The sequence below is a fragment of the Sminthopsis crassicaudata genome, chromosome 1, assembly GCF_048593235.1.
Source record: "Sminthopsis crassicaudata isolate SCR6 chromosome 1, ASM4859323v1, whole genome shotgun sequence".
Taxonomy (NCBI): Eukaryota; Metazoa; Chordata; class Mammalia; order Dasyuromorphia; family Dasyuridae; genus Sminthopsis; species Sminthopsis crassicaudata.
This window is the reverse complement of record NC_133617.1, coordinates 540,473,592-540,494,290: the sequence shown is the minus strand read 5'-3', so window position 1 is coordinate 540,494,290 and position 20,699 is coordinate 540,473,592.

Here is a 20,699-nt window from a genome sequence, read left to right as displayed (position 1 = left end):
TACACTTTTCATTACTATTAATATGTTTTTAAGCAGAGTATTATATACTATGAAGAGTATTAAAAACTAATGTCTGTTTTAGACAATCATATTCTAAAAAGATGAGACAGATAAAGTCTTCCTTTTTCTTAATATGCCCTTTCCTTAAGGGTTGGACATGAGTCACATTAGCATGACAATAAAAACAATACAAACAGAAACAAAATAAATGACTACCCTGTGGCATTTATTTCATCCATATAGAGTTGAATTAACCAGCTTTTCTTTCTCTAAGCCTGGAGGAGATCTCTAAGGTTTGTAAGTGCAATTGCTTTGTTAAGAAGCTAATGCTAAACAATTTAAAAAGATATTTCGAATATAGTTTGAACAAGGAAGCATGCTATTCTTAAACATTTTACATTAAATAAAATAATACAATTTCTTTTACTCCTCTAAATCCAAACAAAAGAAATGGACTCAAATCTTTGGAGAAAGAGCTAAATCTATTTATGTAGATTTGGACACCTAACTATAGGCGTCCAAACCCATTTGAAGTGATCCTGTTTCTTCCCAAAAGGAAGATGAAGCAAAATGTGACCTGAATATTAAAGGACACGCCATAAAGGGAATAATACTCACTAGATAGGTATCTTTCACTGCTTTTGCTATGTGGTGAATTGTTAGTCAAAGGAAATAAGCAATTATTAAGAAAAAAAAAAACAATTTCAATTAAGTGAAACTAAAAGGCTTTTGAAAAAAGCAAAATTAATCTAGCTATTATAAGAAGGCAAGTGGTTGAGTAGAACTTTGTTAACAAAGATGAAGAACTTAAATATGACCAAAGGCAGCTTTTCAATAGCTAAATAATCAAAGAATATGAATAAAGTTATAAGAAAGAATTTCAAATTATTAACTATTATGTTGTTGTTCAGTCATTTTCAGTTGTCTGACTCTTTGTGATCCATTTGCACTTTTTATGCCAAGACATTAGAGTGAGTTGACATTTTTTTTCTCCAACTCATTTGTTAGATGAGGAAACTTGTGACTTGTCTAAGGTCACACAACTTATAACTGAAGCATCAGAATTCAGAAAGATAAATTGTTCTGACACCAGAGCTGGTACTCTATTTACTATATTACTTAGCTGCACTCTATTATTATGATAATTCTTATATTAATTATATATAAAAGAATAAGTTCAATTTCTATATTCGAAATATCTTTTTAAATTGTTTAATATTAGCTTCTTAACAAATTCTTTTCAATTTCTAACAATAGGAGCAATGCCAATTAAATTAACTCTTAAGTTTTCATTTTGTATTCAGAAAATTGGCAAAGATGAAAAAAGTCCATAAACTAGTTAATGTCAAAAGGGTTGTATAAAAATGATGAGCCCACTACTATGATTTTGGAGAACTTGAAAATTAGCCTAACCATTTAGGCAAGCAATCTTAAATTATGCAAAGAAAGTTATTAAAATATACAGACTCTTTGACCAGATAATTGACTGTTAGGTCCAGAGGTCACTGACAAAAAGAAAGATTTCTTATATGCAAAAAAAAAAAAATACTACTAACAGTATCTTTGTGTATTTGCTAAGAAACAAAGTAGAAGTCTGCTGATGAAATTTGACAAAAGTTGCAGCATATGACTATGATGAGAGTTAGGAAAGGGGGAACCCCTTCTGTATTGGTGCAAGGATAGTCCAGTGACAGCTCAAGAGTCCCCTGTAAAGGAATTTACAGGCTGGAAAACCTAGATTGATTAAAAAAAAAAGTTTATTGTAGGGATTTGGAAATAAAGTTTAATTAGTAAAGTTTAGAGTAGAGATAAAAAGGCACTGGAATAGGTCCGGTGGGCAGAAACCCTTGACATGACTGACATAAGGATGCCATGCTAAGGACTTCTGCAAAGCATGGACTCCAAAGTAGCCCCTTTCATAATGGGGGCTCTTGGTGATCTTGAAGGTGGGTGTAGTCTCAGGCTCCTGGAGGGTTTTTAGCCAGGGTCAGCAATGAATAGAATTCAATGGGTTTTCAGGTAAGGAAGAAACTGTGGGGGTTGGGAAAATCCAAGTTAGCTCAGATCTAGTGAGGACTGGGGAAAGCCTGGATATCATTGGAATTCAAAAGGGTACTTTTTGACTAGGATTTGTGAATCAAAAGAACCTAGCTTAAAGGGACCTCAACCCCCATCAACTATAGTGGAATATCTTCATGTTATAAGAGATGACGAATGAATAAAAGTATTTTAAAAGCATTTCTTCTGTTTATAATGTACAAAGCATTGTGTTTAAATACTGGCTATATGAATAGAAAAGCAAGGTCATATTTTTTTTTTCTTGCAGAACTCCCATTATGAATATGATGAGTACAGAGAAACATGGGGAGACAAAGGAAGTGATATAAAGGGGACATGGTTGGGAGAGGTAGACACTAGGAAATTTACATTAAGGAAAATAAAAAATATCAATGTGAATTGATTTGAAATATCACTTGGAAAAAATTTTTAAAAGGCAAATCATAGTTGTCTTCCAGAGTTCAGTATTTTGTGAATATTTCATTTGTGATTGCATTTAATGGTAGTTTGATGTGAGGAATATAAATGTCTTGTACTGCTGGGTTATCATCCTTACAAAGTACAGTCTTGGTTTAGAGATAATCTGACTCTGGAGGTTCTTTTGGCATAGAATACCTGGTAGTTCATATCCCAGAAATGCCTGGGACACCAAAAACATGATTATTTAACTTTTCTTCTACCATCACTATGAGTAGAAATTGTGTATAATCTTTCCTGGGGCAGTTCCACTGTCTACATGACAATAATGTCTTTATTATTTAAAAAAAAAAAAAAAAAAAGATGCAAGATTTCCATACCAGTTCCTGGGGAGCTGTAAGTAGAAGATTCTTTCACTGGTATGGACATTATGAAAGATACAGCTTTTTTTTTTTTTTCCAGCATTATTCTAATTTTATTTAATTGTCACAGACTAATAATGGGGTAGGGAAGGGTGTTTTGGGGAGGAGTGAGAAAGATGTGGAACACTACATGCATATTTGAAAAACCAGTGACCTAAGTGGATCATACCCATGGTGATAGATGGCTTAATTCACTCATGATACTAAAAAGAAATTCAGGTGACCTAAGTGATCAAAAGTCAGATAAGATTTCTTCAGGTTGGGTCAAGCAAGAATCATTCATTCAATGTTTCTTTTTAATGAGGGTGATTAATGCTACTAGTAGGTCTATATCAGTGATAGAAGAAACAGAGAGACAGAAAAATCAGTAGCCACAGAAACATCTGTACAAAAACATAAGACCTTAGTTTTACTGGTAACACTCTCAAGGTTAATTAGTATTTGCTTGTCAAAGCAATTTACTGAAATCTATACATTAAATCTTCTAGGGCCCAGTTTCTTAAACTGTGGTTTGCGACACCATACTTGATCTTGGACCTGATCTTGGGGGTCATGGAACTATGATTTATATCAGTAAATATTTGATTTGCATACCTATTTGAAATACCTATATACCCAGATCATGTAAAAAATTCATAGGCAAAGGTGTTGAGTGGAAAAAAGTTTAAGAAGCCTTGTTCTAGAGAATCAGTTACCTCAGAGGTAACAACAATTTCTTATTCCTCATTCTTTAGCTTTGATTTTATAGTGCCTCACACTTCCTGCTTTTGCCAGGTCTAGAAATCAAATGAACATTTTAGGGTTTTTTTCCTCTTGTCCTTTTGTCAGCAATACCTTTGCCTATCATCTGAAATTATCTTTTTGCTGTGATTTTTTTCTCTATCTGTTAAGCAAAAACACAAAACAAAACAAAAAAATCTTTTTACCACAATGAGCTAACACATGCTCTGGAATGGCTCAATTTTTTTGTTCTAAGAAGGAATTCTTAAATAGAATTATTTTGGATCATCATAACATGACTCTTTGAACATATCTGTTTGCTAATTCTTGTTTCTTTGATGCTTAGGAGATGAAATAGGGCATATTTGTAGATAGAGGAATTTCATTCTATAATTTATAGAAATTCTTATTAAATACACACACACACAAACTCACTCACACACACACACACACACACACAAATACCCTTATACAAATCAGTCCAGATTCACAAATCTTATTTATAATTCAAAGTTTTTTCTGTGTTTCACACACATACCCCCTTTAAAGACAAAAATCAGTTTAGGCTAAAGCACTTTTGCTTATGAATTTAGCCCTTAACAATACAAACTACTGAATATCTTGTTATCTCAGTGAGCCTGCAGCAAGAGACACCAAAACAAGAGCATCAAAAAACTTAAACTGTGCTTCATGTCATAAAAGTCTTAACTCTGAGACCCAATATAGAGGATTATGTGCCAGGAGATTTATCCCTTTGCTCTTAAATATTGTGTTGGAATCTACTCCAACTCACTGTCTTGCCTGCTCTGATTTTCCAACTTCATTCAGTTGATCTTAAAAAATCTAAGGCAAAATTTTATATATTTATATAAAGTTAGAGATGAATGGAAGTTAAACAAATGGTGATAGATGGCTTAATTCACTCATGACACTAAAAAGAAATTCAGGTGTTCAGGAATAAAATGACATTTTTTCCTGAAAAAAAAAATAGACAAGAAACACAGTCAGATATCATTTAAAAAACCCAGAATCATAGGATTTCAGCAGCAAAGGGCCTCAGCTACCATTTAATCCATAACTGGAAAAATCTCTGCTATATAACAATGACAAATGGTCATCCATCCTTGAAGATTTACAGTAAGGATAAACCCACAACCTCCCGAGAGAGCCAATTCTATTTTTACACAGACTGACATTAATTCATAGAACACTTTCCATCATCATCATCTTGTGTAATCCCTAGTTCATGTCAGACATTGGCTCAATCTCTTCTATATGAGGTCTTTCCTGATTCCTCCAGGTATTAGCATTATTTTTTTCCACTAGAATACTATATCTAATTTTCCTATCATCTAGTCTACTTGTCATTTTTTCTACAAAAATAACATGAACTATTTTATCAAATATTTTATACCCCCCCACACCTACATACACACATACTCTTTATAACTAAAGTTGTTTTCATGAGACTCTGATGCATGGATCACATATGATGGAGACAGTCATGTAAAAGACATAAGAAATCTACTTCTGGAATTGTCTCTGCTGGAGAATTGTCTTCATCTTTAATTCTATTATATTGGGATAATCTCCCTATCAATCTATCTTTAAGTTTGTCTATGCATCTACTTTGCTCTTTTTTTTTTTTGCCCTTGGCAGCCTCTTAAGGTTGTTTATTCACACCTTGATCACTTTCCCTGTGGGTGAGGAAAAGATTACCTTCTCCCCTGTGGCCCCCCAAAAAACAAAAAACAAAAAACAAACAAACAAACAAAAAAAAACAAAAGATTAAGCATGTTGCGGGTTTTTTAGTCTTTTTCATTTCTAAGTGTGGAGTCTCCAGGCATTAGAACTCAAGTTATGGTGATCTTGGAGCCAGTACATGTGATTTGTACTGATGTACACCAAATTTTCTTGGTGTGACTGAAACTATATAGAAACTGAGATAAGTTGAATCTAGTCTCTTTCCCTCTCCAGAGATGGGATGTAGGAGGAATTACAGCACCTAGGTGTTGGGGGCAGGGAATGTTTGCATGCTTGTTTTTATTATTCCTTTGAAATAACAATTCTTTTATGAAAGCTAATATGATCACTAAATGATTAAATGGAACTGAGGTGTTTGAAACCTCCAAAATTTTGGGAGAACAGTTAATAGGGCTTGAGGCAAGAGCAGAATTGAATGACAACCTATCCCTCTTAAAGGAACCAGACAAAAGTGAGACAAAAGTGAAATTTACCATACCTAGCCTTTAGGCAGTGGGGGCCAGAGAAACTTTATTATACTATAGATAGAGACAGTATGATATAGAGTGATGAGTAGTCTTGGGATCAGGAATATCTGGATTCAAAGCTTGTCCATGTTGTACACTAACTATGTGACTGAATAGATCAATTAACATCTCAGTGTACTAAGCACTTCTCCAAGACTATAAGTTTCAGACAAAGTGTATTTATAAAAAGTGATATTTACACACATATGTACATATACACACAATATCTATGGCATTGTTCTGATCCACCCGTTTAATAAACCTTGCAAAAAAAAAAATGGATGTGGATAGAACATTGTGCCTAGAGCTAAGAGGAGTTAAATTCAATACTAGATTTAGACATATATTAGATATGTTACTCTGAGTAGATCATCTAATCCCATATGCTTCAGTTTCCTTATCTGTAAAATGGGGATAATAGTAGTAGCTACTTCCCAGGGTTATTGTGAGAATAAAATATTTATAAATTGTTGTATTAGCACTTTGTAAATTTTGTAGCATTTGGAAAGCACTTATTATAATGCTTTATTGCGTATAATAATGCTTAAAAATCCTTCTATTCCAAAAGGAAAAAAAAAAAAGGTTATTTGACATAACATGTCTCTGATGAAGTCATTTTAGTTCTTTATGATCACTATTTCCTGTTTGAGATAGGCATGAACCATCTCTCTGATAATAGGTTATTCAATTATTCAGATATCAAATCAAATCTACTAGCCTATAAATTACATTATTTTCTCTTTCTTTCTTTCTTTTTTTTTTTTTAAATAGAGATATTTTCTGTTCTACAGGATTGGGATACAGCTGTTTTTGACAACATTTTAAACAATCGCTTACAGTCACATTTGTAATTTTTTTAGTACCTGAGTATAATTTTTTTTTTTTTTTTTTTTTTTTTTTAGGTCAAGTGGCTTCAGCTTCAGCATGGGCAGCTACATATTTTCTTATCAACTCTCAATTGTTTTGTTCCTTTTTATCCAGAAGCTCTTTTTCCCTAGGCAGAGAAAACACTAACAACATAAGAAATAAGTAGCACTTCATATTTTGTTTCAGTTTTTTCCCATACCTGCCCTAGTAATGAATAATTTTATCCTTTTCTGTGTTTAGTTCTACTGAGCTAAACTATGAAGCTACTTCCTTTCTCTTCCTCAAAGATTGAAGAACTAACCAGGAATGGGGGTTGAGAAGAAGATGAGAATGAAACTCCTTGTGTAGGAGAATTAGTTTATATATTTGTGATTATACTTTTGAAATAAAGATTTCTTTGTAAATGTTAAATGGCACTGAAATAAACGGGTTTCTCTGTCTATATCTGCTGCCTAAGCTAACTGCAAATTTGTGGAACAAGATGCTTCTCCCAGGATAAGCTCATCACTTGTAAACTTAACACCATTCTGCTAACTCAAGCTTTTTTGACTGGCATTACCTCTCTCAGCACTCTCTCTTCTGAATGGAAGGCTGAAAGGTGGAGTGGCAAACTCCTCTCAATGCCTTCCTTTATAGGGACAGATACTGCTCTAACTTCATTTTGCATTTACTGCTCTGCCTCTTTCCAACTCAACCTCCCATTTTTTCCTCTCTCTCTTCTTCCCTGCCACCCTGTTCCAGGTACTGCCTGAAATACTTTCACTTCATTACTTCCACAAATTAAGCTTTCCTACCTCCTTTTATGTGATTTCCCCTTTAGATTGTAACCTTTGTGAGGGCCATGGCTATGTTTTTTTTTTTTTTTTTTTTTTTTTTTTCCTACTTAGCGCAATTAGTACAGATAGTAGGCCTTTTACTGGATTTATTGTATGTATATGTAGAAGAGCACAACTGGTATGGACTGAAGCCAATAGCAAAGAGCCTAGATACCCCCAAACCTCTTTAAGGGTATCAGAGAACACTGTGGGAGAGTGAAATATTATATACCTGGTCTTCCAGATGTTTTACCTGGACCAGGGTTGTTCACTGTTATATACAAACATACATGTATATTTATCTATTTATATTTATCTATAATTTAATATATAAATTAAACATATACATATGCTAAATTTTTTCATATGTGTATGTATGTGTGACTATGTGTGATACAGTTTTAAATTTCATTCTTAAATTTTTTTCCATTCTCCTGGATGGACTTGTCCTGGATTATTTACCTTCATAATAAGTTCTTTCTTCTATACTCTTTGAAATCAGTTCTTCTGAAATCTAAGGTGCATGGCAGACTATTACCAGTCTTATTTTTCCCCCCCACAAATGCTAGAAGAATGTTTCTTTCCTCCAAGTTTCTCAAAATTTTTGTCTGAACAATCACATTCTTCATATTGGTTCTTCCACCTTTTAAAGGGAGAAAGTATAATTAAAGGAAGCCAGAAAGTGCTCTGCTCTGCAGAAAATAAGCTCTAGCAGATGTTAAGATAGTTAAGATATGTCATACTTTTACACTAGAATTTGTTTTTGTGAATTCCTTATTTATTTGATTCTTCTTTCCAGGTGGTCTTATCCTTCAGTGATAAAAATGTTTTTCTCCTTCACTGATCTTTATTCATATATTTTCTCTACTGTCATTCTCCACTATAGTTCTAGTATTGTTTCATCATTCTAGTATAGTAGCTCTCTGGTTACCTTAGTACAAAAAGCCTTGAGGTGGAACTCCAGTTGCACCTTGCTACTTGATTAGTCGATTCGGTAGAAAACAGAAGGAGAATTGTACTGAGATTTATCAATGCGATATTCTCTCTGAATATCTATATTGTATTTCCTTTGGCTACTTTGGAAAGTATGTCTCTGTTAATTATCAGTTTTCCACAGGTTTTTCAAATCATTTAAATGTTACTTCTAAGGTACCTCACCATGTTGCCCAGCCCTGGATAGGTAGTTTTGGAATGGAGTGATCTCCTTCAAATAGGAGATGGATAGTGTAGAGGAAAGTTAACCCCTGGCACATCTCTTTTTCTTTTGGTACCTAGTTATAGTGCTCTTGGCTATACAGGCTATCTGCCATTAAGCATACCTTATTGCTTCTAGGAGATTATTGAATAAATTGTGAAGATTCAAAAGCTACAGACATTGTGAATATGCTCCAGGCATGTAAGAACTGTACCCTGCAGGATATTCCAGACTCTCCTTGTTTGGATTTGCATATATTTGGGGATTGTCAAAGTGATTATAGTCCAACCACTTGTGTTGACCCTGGCCCTTCTAGCCTCAGAATGTCATCTTACTCCTATTTTATATAAAGGAGTTCCTAGAAGTAAGGTTATCTTTGAATATTCTGGGCAAGATTGAATTTAAAGGATAGAAAGTTTTATTTTTCTTTTCATCAGAAAAAAATAAAAGAGGTGAAGCTTTCTTCAATTTTAGGAGAGTTGTTTGTAATACGAAATTAACACTATTTTATATTAATAGTTTAAAAGCAAACCTTTTGTCTCTTAGAACTTATCACAACTGACTAAGTTTTTTGAATTTCTTTTTAGAAGTATAAATGTTGCTAAACAAGAAAAATTTAGCTCAAAGTTGCCATGAAGATGGACTTGAGCTGGTAGAGCAATTCTAGGTGAGAAGCACTCCCTTTTTGTGGTCTCCAGCAATATATAGGTTGTCTAAAAACTGTGATGAAAAAGCTGCTTGAAATTTTTGAGATGGCATTTAGGAAGCTATTGGAAGCTATTTCCAATGGACTTGATTGGGACTGTTTGATTCAGGTATTCATCTGAAGGACAACGAATAATCTTCTCCAGAAGCCATAAAAATTTTCCAGAATTGTGGATATGAACAGTAGCATCTAATTCTGGGGCTAGGGGAAGAGAGGCAGAATTTCATCATTCTTAAAAAGAGAGAGAGAGTTTCTGTATTTGCTTCAGAACTGTGATCTCTAAACTCTCTCTTTATCTAATTCTGTCTTTCTCTCTCTTGGACTCTCTCTGTCTGTCTCTCTTTCTGACTTCCACAAAGAAGTGGATAAAAAATCCTCCAGGCTATCAATCTTGGCAGAAATGGTGATTACTGATAGATAGTAAATAAAGCCTATATCTTTGCTATATCCTGGGTGAAGGAGCATAGCCATGAGCTGGACAATCTAGCCTTGTGAATTTGAGACTTTAGGAGCTCCTTTGCCCTCGGGGGGTAATTATTGGCAGCAGGATGGATTTCCTGAATCTGAGAGGATGGGTCAGTGACAGGAGGAGCTTTCTTACTTCTTTGATGACAGGATTTTCCAGTAACAGTCTTAAGATTACTTATGTCATGTACAGTGCTCAAAAGACCTTTAAATCCTTACCACCCAGGGGTAAGAGAAATAACATAATGTTCTGTCCCATGTAATTTAGATTGACGTTTTCTCTAAAAGATACTGTGTGCTTGAAATGTAATTGACTAAATTTTATATATAAACTATTTTTTGAGAGATGTAACAACATAGATTATATTTCGTTTCATAATTCTCAGATTATTTTTTGATGTTTAAAACAGGAAGCTATATATGCTTGTGCCACAGAGGATGGGAAAAGATACATACATACCTATATATCATTGATTGCTATTGAATCATTTTTAATTGTGTCTGATTCTATGACACTATTTGGGATTTTCTTGGTAGAGATTCCTTAGTGATCTGTCATTTTCTTTTTTTGCTCATTTTACAGATGAGGAACTGAGGCAAACAGAGTTAAAGGACTTTCTCAGAATCACACAGGTGGTAAATGTCCAAGACTAGATTTGAACTCCTAAAGATGAATCTTTCTCATTCTAAATGCAGTGTTCTATTCACTACATCATTCATTCTCTAATATACAAATATGTGGTCATTTTATAGGTATATGTGTATGTCTAAATATGCATACATGTATATACAGGTATGTATATTTACATATACACATCTGTATATAGATACAATAAAATATAAGTAGATATATTTATATATGTGAAATGAGGTCTTTTAGATATTTTTATTTGTATATGGTATTGCACTTATTTCAACCCCTAAAATTTGTGACATGTGGTTAGATATATAGCCATCAGTATTGCCATATCAATAATATATAAAAATATACACACGACCATTATATGTATATGTATAACACACATATACGTATATGCACATATATACATGTATACATATGAATATATATTATACATACTATATATCATAATGAACTAAATATTTGTATCTTTACATATACATGCACATGCACATATACTCATATATACATGTCAGTAATATCAATGAACTCAGGTCAGAATTTATTAGAAGAAAAAAGAATGGAATTAACTTGCAATTAGAATATCTTGAAGCATTTGCAATAACCTCATGCTTGTCTTTGAAATAAAATAACATCTTTTTATACCAGAACTCCTTCTTTGATGCTACTATACATCTTTGAAAAATAAAAATTTGAGGTCACATAAAAAGCAATGGAGAGACATAGGCAGAAATTGACTGCTACATATGACCATCACTATGACCTATGTTCAAAAATTGGTTTTGAAGACATTACTTAAGAAATATATAATCAGAAACATAGATGGGTCAGGGGTGGAGACAAGATGGCGGAGAAGTTAGACAGAACTTTCTAAGCTCTCTAATTCCCTTTCTACCAAGTATTTAATTCAGCCTCAAAAACAGCACTTGACTGGCAAAACCCATGAAGATTGGAAATACAAAAACTTCCCAGTGGAAGAGAATCTGGAATATCACCAGAAAAGGTTTGACCTGAGGTCGCAGGAGCAGACCAGCACAGAACAGGAGAGAAACGGGAGGGGGTGGGGGGCACCTGCATTTGGAAGGTTTACACAGAGTCTCTGCTGACCCTGGCTGCTTTGCTTTGGTGGCAGAGTAGGGAACCAGCAGAGAGGTTGGAGCCTGGGGTAGTGGGTACGCTGAGGGACTCCAAAGCTGGAGAGGCTCTGGCTGTGCCCACTCAGGACTGGAAGTGACCTGGCACAGACCATAACACAGCTCTTCACGGCATTCGGCAGTGAGGGGCTCATGGGGGGGCAGTCACACACAGCAGGGGCATAACCCAGGGCAGTCTTTCTTCTGTATAGTGAGGAGCTCTCTGGGGATAGTGGAATTTCCCCAGCCCGACTGTGTTCGCCCAGGCAGGGACACTTTCGGTGTGGTGAGGGACAGGGCAATCTCAAATACTCAAAGTGGTGGGGCAGTGATACCTTTGCTACTTAACCACTAGCCCCAAGGTGGTCACTAATCCTCACAGAGGGGCTTCTAATAGGGCACTTACACAGCCTGGCCCGTGATACCCAGGCCTAGTCATTTCCGAGTGGAGCTCTTCCCAGAGCCCTCCCGCAGTTTGGCCGTTCCTTGCAGCCCTTTGAGAGGGCAAATACTGCCCATAAACCCATCCTGGCTCTGCAGAGGAAGCTGGTAATCTCCTTGCCCTGAAGGCAGACCCTAAAGGCTTTAAAAAAAAATGAGCAAAAAAAATGAAGAAAATGATTGAAAGCTTCTATGCAGAAAAAGAGCTGGTTTCCAAACCTGAGGAGGCTAATAGCACATAGCCTCAGACAATACCCCAAATAAGGCTCTCCTAGAAGAAACTATTAAAAAATCTGAAGAGAGGATTAGAAGAAAAATGGGGAAAAGAAAGAGAAGCTATGCTGGAGAATAACAATGTCCTGAAATGTGAATTAGAAAAGGTAAACAACTTCCTGAAATGTGAATTGGAAAGGTAAAGAAGGTAAAGAAATCATAGGAAAGTAGGTCATTGAATTGGAAAAGATAAAGAATTCCCAAGAAAGTAGGATTTGTGAATTGGAAAAAGAAAATAACTCACTTAAAAATAAATTTAGTGAAATGGAAAAAAAATTCCATGGAGCAAAACAACTCATTTAAAAACTCAATTGGACACATGCAAAAAGAAGTAAAAAAAGCTAATGAAGAAAATAACTCATTAAAAGTCAGAACTGAACAAAAAGAAATGAATGATTCCCTGAGACACCAAGAATTAGTCAAGCAAAGCCAAAAAATGAAATCTGCAGAAATATGTCAGCTATCTACTTGCCAAAATGACAGACCTGGAAAATAGATCTAGGAGAGACAATCTGAGGATTATTGGACTTCCTGAAAAGTATGATGAAAAAAAGAGCCTAGATACTATTTTACAGGAAATCATCAAAGAGAACTGTCCAGAGATAATAGAACCAGAAGGTAAAATAGATATTGAAAGAATTAATCAAACACCTTCTGAAAAAGACCAAAAAAACAAAACAAAACAAAACAAAACAAAAAACAAACAAAAAAAAAACTCCAAGGAACATTGTGGCCAAATTTTAGAACTCTTAGGCTAAGGGAAAAAATATTACAAGCAGCCAGGAAAAAACAATTCAAATACCAAGATGCCACAATAAGGGTCACTCAAGATCTGGCTGCCTCTACATTAAAGGATCGAAAGGCCTGGAATCTGATATTCCGAAAGGCAAAAGAACTTGGAATGCAGCCAAGAATAAACTACCCAGCCAAGTTGAGCATTTCCTTCCATGGAAGAAGATGGACATTTAATGAAACAGATGAATTCCATATGTTTCTAAGTAAAAAACCAGATCTAAAGAAAAAAATTTGATCTCCAATCATAGACCTCAAGAGAAGCAGAAAAAGGTAAAAGGGACTCTTGAGAACTGTATTTCTGTTGTGGATATACATTAAGACTGAATGTATAACTTGATTTTAAGGATATAACAAAAAAAGGGGGGGAAGTAGAAATGGAAAGGGGATAGTGTAAGAAAAAGGGGAAAGGGGAGATAAAAAGAGGGAAACCACATCCCACAAAGAGGCAAAGAAAACCTATCATATCTGAGGGAGGTTAGAGAGGGGGAGAAACATTGTGTGAACCTTACTCCTATCAGAATTGGCTCAAAGAGAAAATGATTAACATATTAGTTTTACAGAAAATTCTTTCTCACCTCCTTAAAAAGAGGGAAAGGAAAATGGAAAAGGAAAAGAGCAATAAGGAAAGGGAATAAGAAAGGGAAAGGGATTTAAAGGGAGGAGGGAAGGCTGTGTGACGCAAGTGGGGCTCATAAGTTTAATACTGAGGAAGGGATTCAGTGGGGGTAAGGGAAAAAAGCATAATCAGGGGATATTTTGATGGCAGGAAATACAGAATTAGTAATTTTAACTGTAAATGTGAATGGGATGAACTCTCCCATTAAGTGGAGGCAGATAGCAGACTGGATCAAAAGTCAGAACCCTACAATATGTTGTTTACAAGAAACACATTTAAAGCAGGGAGATACTTACAGAGTAAAGGTAAAAGGCTGGAGCAGAATCTATTATGCTTCAAGTGAAGTCAAAAAAGCAGGGGTAGCCATCCTTATCTCAGATCAAGTAAAAGCAAAAACTGGTCTAATTAAAAGAGATAAGGAAGGAAACTATATCTTGCTAAAGGGTAGCATAGACAATGAAACCATATCAATACTAAACATAGATGCATCAAGTGGTATAGCATCTAACTTCCTAAAGGAGAAGTTAAGAGAGTTGCAAAAAGAAATAGATAGCAAAACTATAACAGTGGGAGATCTCAACCTTGCACTCTCAGAATTAGATAAAGCAAACCACAAAACAAATAAGAAAGAAATTGAAGAGGTAAATCAAATATTAGGAAAATTAGGTATGATAGATCTTTGGAGAAAACTGAATGGTGACAGAAAGGAATATACTTTCTTCTCAGCAGTTCATGGAATCTATACAAAAATTGACCATATATTGGAACATAAAGATCTCAAAATTAAATGCAGGAAGGCAGAAATAGTAAAGGCTTTCTTTTCAGATCACGATGCAATAAAAACTACATTCACCAAAAAGTTAGGGGTAAATAGATCAAAAAGTAATTGGAAACTAAATAATTTCATCTTAAAGAATGATTGGGTGAAACAGCAAATTATAGACACAATTAATAATTTCACTCAAGATAATGACAATGATGAGACATCATACCAAAATTTGTGGGATGCGGCTTAATCTGTAATAAAGGGAAATTTCATATCTTTGGAGGCTTACTTGAAGAAAATAGAGAAAGAGAAGATCAAAGAATTGGGCTTGCAACTTAAAAAGCTAGATAAAGACCAAATTAAAACCCCCCAATCAAATACTAAACTTGAAATTCTAAAATTAAAAGGAGAAATTAATAATATTGAAAGTAAAAATATTATTGAACTAATAAATAAAACTAAGAGTTGGTTTTATGAAAAAACCAATAAAATAGATAAACCTTTGTTAAATCTGATTAGAAAAAGGAGAGAGGAAAATCAAATTGTTAGTCTTAAAAATGAAAAGGGGAAACTTTTCACCAATGAGGAGGAAATTAGAGAAATAATAAGGAGTTACTTTGCCCAACTTTATGCCAATAAATTTGATAACCTAAGTGAAATGGAGGACTACCTCCAAAAGTATAGGCTTTCCAGATTAACAGAGGAGGAAGTAAATTGCTTAAATAGTCCCATTTCAGAAAAAGAAATAGGGCAAGCTATTAATCAACTCCCTAAGAAAAAATCTCCAGGACCAGATGGATTCACAGGTGAATTCTACCAAACATTCAAAGAACAATTAGCTCCAATGTTATATAAACTATTTGAAAAAACAGGGAATGAAGGAGTCCTACTAAATTCCTTTTATGACACAGACATGATACTGATACCCAAACCAGGTAGGTTGAAAACGGAGAAAGAAAACTATAGACCAATCTCTCTAATAAATATTGATGCTAAAATCTTAAATAAGATATTAGCAAAAAGACTCCAGAAAATCATCCCCAGGATAATACATCATGATCAAGTAGGATTTATGCCAGGAATGCAGGGCTGATTCAATATTAGGAAAACCATCACTATAATTGGCCATATTAATAATCAAATTAACAAAAATCATATGATCATCTCAATAGATGCAGAAAAAGCATTTGATAAAATCCAACATCCATTCCTATTAAAAACACTTGAGAGTATAGGAATAAATGGACCTTTCCTTAAGATAATCAGTAGCATCTATTTAAAACCATCCATAAGCATCATATGCAATGGAAAAAAATTGCAACCATTTCCATTAAGATCAGGGGTGAAACAAGGTTGTTCACTATCACCATTATTATTCAATATTGTATTAGAAACACTAGCTTTGGCAATAAGAGTGGAGAAAGATTAAAGGAATGAGAGCAGGTAATGAGGAAACCAAATTATCACTCTTGGCAGATGATTGATGGTATACATAGAGAACCCCAAAGATTCAACTAAAAAGCTATTAGAAATAATCTACACCTTTAGCAAAGTTTCAGGATACAAAATAAATCCACATAAATCATCAGCATTCTTATATGTCACTAACAAAGTCCAACAGTTAGAGTTACAGAGAGAAATTCCATTTAAAGTAACTACTGATAATATATTTAGGAATCTATCTGCCAAGGGAAAATCAGAAACTATATGAGCAAAACTACAAAACACTTTCCACACAAATTAAGTCCGATCTAACCAATTGGAAAAATATTAAATGCTCTTGGATAGGGTGAGCAAGTATAATAAAGATGACAATATTACCTAAACTAATCTATTTATTTAGCGCTATACCAATCAGACTCCCAAAAAACTATTTTAATGACCTATAAAAATAACAACAAAGTTCATATAGAAAAACAAAAGGTCAAGAATTTCAAGGGAATTAATGAAAAAAAAATCAAATGAAGGTGGCCTAGCTATACCAGATCTAAAATTATATTATAAAGCAGCAGTTACCAAAACTATTTGGTATTAGCTAAGAAATAGACTAGTTGATCAGTGGAATAGGTTAGATCCAAAGGTCAAAATAATTAATAACTCTAGCAACCTAGTATTTGACAAACCTAAGGACCCCCAGCCTTTGGAACTCAGTGTTTGACAAAAATTGCTGGGAAAATTGGAAATTAATATGGCAGAAACTAGGCTTTGATCCACACTTAACACCGTACACCAAGGTCAGGTCAAAATGGGTTCATGACGCAGGAATAAAGAATGATATTATAAATAAATTAGAGGAACATAGGATAGTTTACCTCTCAGACCTGTGGAAGAGGAACAAATTCATGACCAAAGAAGAACTAGAGATCATTATTGATCACAAAATAGAAAGCTTTGATTATATCAAATTGAAAAAAATTTTGTACAAACAAAATCAATCCAGATAAGATTAGAAGGGAAACAACAAACTGGGAAAACATTTTTACAGTCAAAGGTTCAGATAAAGGCCTCATTTCCAAAATATACAGAGAATTGACTCTAATATATAAGAAATCAAGCCAATCTCCAATTGATAAATGGTCAAAGGATATGAACAGACAATTCTCGGATAAAGAAATTGAAACTATTTCTAGTCATATGAAAAGATGATTCAAATCATTAATAATCAGAGAAATGCAAATTAGGACAACTCTGAGATACCACTACACACCTGTCAGATTGGCTAGAATGACAGAGAAAGATAATGCACAATGTTGGAGGGGATGTGGGAAAACAGGGACACTGATACATTGTTGGTGGAACTGCAAATACATCCAGCCATTCTGGAGAGCAATTTGGAACTATGCTCAAAAAGTTATCAAACTGTGATAACTTTCCCTTTGATCCAGCAGTGTTGCTATTGGGTGTATATCCCAAAGAGATCTTAAAGAAGGAAAGAGACCTGTATATGCAAGAATGTTTGTGGCAGCCCTCTTTGTAGTGGCCAGAAACTGGAAACTATGTGGATGCCCATCAATTGGAGACTGGCTGAATAAATTGTGGTATATAAATATTATGAAATATTATTGTTCTGTAAGAAATGACCAACAGGATGATTTCAGAAAGTCCTGGATGCTGAGTGAAATGAGCAGGACCAGGAGATCATTATGTACTTCAATAACAATACTGTATGATGATCAATTCTGATCGACATGGCCCTCTCCAACAATGAGATGAACCAAATCAGTTCCAATAGAGCAGTAATGAACTGAACCAGCTATACTCAGCAAAAGAACTCTGGGAAATGACTATGAACCACTACATAGAATTTCCAATCCCTCTAGTTTTGTCCGCCTGCATTTTGGATTTCCTTCACAGGTTAAATGTACACTATTTCAAAGTCCGATTCTTTTTGTTCAGCAAAACAACTGTTCAGTCATGTATACATATATTGTATTTAATTTATACTCTAACATATTTAACATGTATTGGTCGACCTGCCATCTGGGGGGGGGGAGGAAGAGGGGAAAAATTGGAACAAATGGTTTGGCAATTATCAATGTTGTAAAATTACCCATGCAAATATCTGGTAAATAAAAACTATTTAAAAAAAAAAAAAAAGGAAAGAAAAAAAATAGATGGGTCAGTCACAAAGCAAAGAATAGTAAATGCATAGACTTTTTTAGTATTCACATTAGAAAAAGCTATCTATTTACTTATTCTATTAACTCTAAATCTTTATGATCATCCTCCTTTTTAACCTTGTCACCCAACTGAAACTTTTCTATCCAAAGTATCAACTTTTGTGGCCTTAATTGCCAAACTATCCTTTATGAATGCTAATTCATCTTAACGTTTTTAGTGTAACTGATGCTTTTGAGCAACTTTTCCTTTTTTTGTCTGTGGGCGTCTTACTTATCTAACCTCTCCTACTTGCTATTCTTTTTTTAGTTCATTATATATATCATTCTCCCTAATTCTGGGTATTGCCCAAGGCTTTGTGTTTTCTCCTATTTCCTTGTACTCTGTCTTGTTTTAAAGATGGAAAGTATGAAACTCCATAAAATTTGTAATTTATAATGTTATTCCATATATGAGTTATATGTGTGCTTGTTACCTGCTCATTAGAAAGAAAAATCCTTAAAAGTAAGCAAGAGGATAAATATGGTCAGATCATAGAAGGGGAGTAATGGACAAGATAGAAAATATGGGAAGAGGTCAAGTTGTGAATAGATTTAAATAACAGAGTAGAGTTTGTTATCTAAATAGTTCTCTTGAGTTTATCTTCTTTATACAAATGGCTTCCTGTTCTAAAAATCCAGTTCTTTTTATCATGGGAATCAATCTAAATCTGATTTCCTGTCTGATACTTCAAACTGGATGTTTTAGAGATAATACAAACTCAACAAGTCCATGATAGACTCATTTTTTTTTTACTCCCCTAATGCTTTTTCCTTTCCAAACTTCCCTGTTTATGTTGAAAGCTTCACTATACTTCCTGTCTCCTAGATCTGAAATCAATTATTCTTAAAATACTCACCTACCCTCACTCTAGAAATACAATAAGTTGCCAGATATTCCAATTTATATCTCCACATTCCAAGGTTTAAACCATACTCTCTATTTATGCATTTATAACCTTAAATCAGGCTTTTATTACATCTTACTTAGAGTTGTGAAAAAGAATCTATAATTGGTATTTCTATGTCAAGTCTTTCTATATGTTAATCCATCCTCCATTTCTCTTCAAAAATGGTTTTTAAAAGCACATATCTGATCACATAACTCTTCCACTCAATTATTTCTATTGGCTCTCTATTGCCTTTAAGCAATATAAACTCATCTGTTTAGCTTTTAAAATCATTTATTACTTGACTTTTACCTATATTTAAAGTTTCATTGGATATTATTTCCCTTTCCTTATTCTATGTTCAGCTAAGTAACATTTCTGTGTTTCTCTATTTCCCTTCTCCAGGAATTTTACCTGGGTATTGCCCAGTAAATGAACTTATTCTTTCAGAATATTTTTATTAGAGCTCAACTACTATCTTTTGCATTAAACCTTCCCCGCCCCTATGTCCCACCATTCCTAAGAACTTTCCAATTTTCAAGTTTATATGATTTAAATTTATAATTTAATGTTATTCCATATATGACTACATGTGTGCTTGTTATCTCCTCATTAGAAAGAAAGATCCTTGAAAGTAAGCAAGAGGAGAAGTATGGTCAGATTATAGAAGGGAAATAATGGACAACAAAATAGAAAAAAACAGGAAGAGGTCAAGTTGTGAATAGATTTAAATAACATAGAGTGGAGTTTATATTTAATTCCAGAAGAGAGGAAGTCACTAGAGTTTATTGAATTTGGGAAAAGTGGGTGACAAAGATATAACTGCAGTTTAGAAAAATCTATTTGATGACTATGTGGATGAATTAAAGTAAGGATAGATTTGAAATAAAATGATCAAATAGAAATGTTTTGAAATAATATAAAATAAAAGTAATAGGGTGTATAATAGTGTGATAGTTAAGTAAGTGGTGAGAAAAAGATGGGTATGAAATGTTGGCTAAGTAGAAACTATAAGTTATATCTATGGGGGAGGTAAGACTGTGGAATTGAAAACACTGAGGCTGAAAACTTGAGTAACTAGGAGGATGTTCTTGTCAGCAATATGGAAGGTTAAAAGAAATGGCAGATGTTGATAAGTTGGTATCAGAAACTTTTGGAATTATCTATGGGATACTGGGCTTCAAATATTCAATAGCCAGGTGAAGGTGTGAATAAAAGTTCAATAGAGGGACTCAACCTGGATTTTGCATAGAGATAAAGCCATAAGTGATAGTGAAGTCACTAAAAGTGAGCAAAGAGAGAAAAGAGGACCCAAGAAAGAGTCCTGGGCTATACTCAAAATTAGGGAGTTTCAAGCTGCTTAATTAGGAGGAGATATGAGACCCAAGAGAGGATTATGTCATTAAAATTCAGAGAAATGAAAGTAACCAAGAGGAAAGAGTGAGTAAAAGAAAATATGTAATTGAACTAGTTAACTATAGAATTCAAGTTGGAAAAGGAAGAAAGTAAAAACAATAAAGGAAATGGCTCAAGAAAGTATCAAGGGGTGAAAGG